This window comes from Eimeria mitis, genomic scaffold, assembly GCF_000499745.2.
Source record: "Eimeria mitis Houghton genomic scaffold, Emh_scaff3929, whole genome shotgun sequence".
NCBI lineage: Eukaryota > Apicomplexa > Conoidasida > Eucoccidiorida > Eimeriidae > Eimeria > Eimeria mitis.
This window is the reverse complement of record NW_013572265.1, coordinates 1-1,066: the sequence shown is the minus strand read 5'-3', so window position 1 is coordinate 1,066 and position 1,066 is coordinate 1.

Sequence of the window (1,066 nt, the reverse complement as noted above, 5' to 3'; positions counted from 1 at the left end):
TTATCCGGTGATTCACTTACGTCTTTAACATTGTTGCATGTCGTTGGTCTGCGAAACGGAGACGCTTCCACATGCGTTCCGATGCAGGCTGCTGCCTCGTTTTGAGGTTGACACTAAGGTTGCGTTTCGGTGGGTCGCCTTGGGTGAAGACAGATCGGTTGGTTGGTAGGCGCATACAGGCAGCACATGGCGGTTCTCAAGCGGATCGGAGCGAGTGAGAATGGCGGCGTTGCGCAGTTTGCTTGGGAGTACGGCCGTGAAGCTGTGGAGCGTGTTTTTTGTTTGCGACATCGTCTGTTTTGTGCACAGGCAGTATGCATTGGGAGCAAACCCGTTGGGTGGGGTGGGTGCGCGCATGGCTCCGTTTACGTTTGGAGGTTTCCGATGGAAGTCAAGGGTGCGCATCTGCATGCGTTGAGATGCATGGAGTAAGCGTGTGAGAAGACGTGGGAATCCATTTTGCTTTCGGCGTGCGTTTGCTTGTTGTTTCCTGGGGCGGTGCGCACTGTCGATGGTTAATACGTTTGCGAGACAGAGTGGACAGGATAACTGTTCTCAGTGAATTCGATAGGCACTGTGTGTGCAGCGCACTACGTGGTTGGAAGCAGCAGAGACAACTTGGTGTCAAGTAGTCAGTAGTATCGACGGCAGGCTGGTGGCTATGTTTGAGGGGTGTTGCTCTGCGACGAAGCAGAGTTCTTCAGTGTTGGACAGCGGTCGACGGTGCACCGAGCTGACAAACGTCGTTGAACGCCTATGGGGCCTGGACAAAACAAGGCTGAAACCGCAACGCATCGTCTAGGACCTTGGCAACGCAAGATCGGGCGTACCCTTGAGCGGAGGCCTCTATTGTTTCTGATTTCAGGCGGGGTGCCTTGAGGTGTTCGCGCTGGGTGTGGATGCAGTCCGGATGTCTGTGATCGATAATCGTTCGAGTTCGGCAGGCGACTGCACAGCCATAACGGCACGTCAATTTCCTGTGCAGGTACAAACGGCTTGCATGGCTTCGGTTTGCGCTTATCCGGTGATTCACTTACGTCTTTAACATTGTTGCATGTCGTTGGTC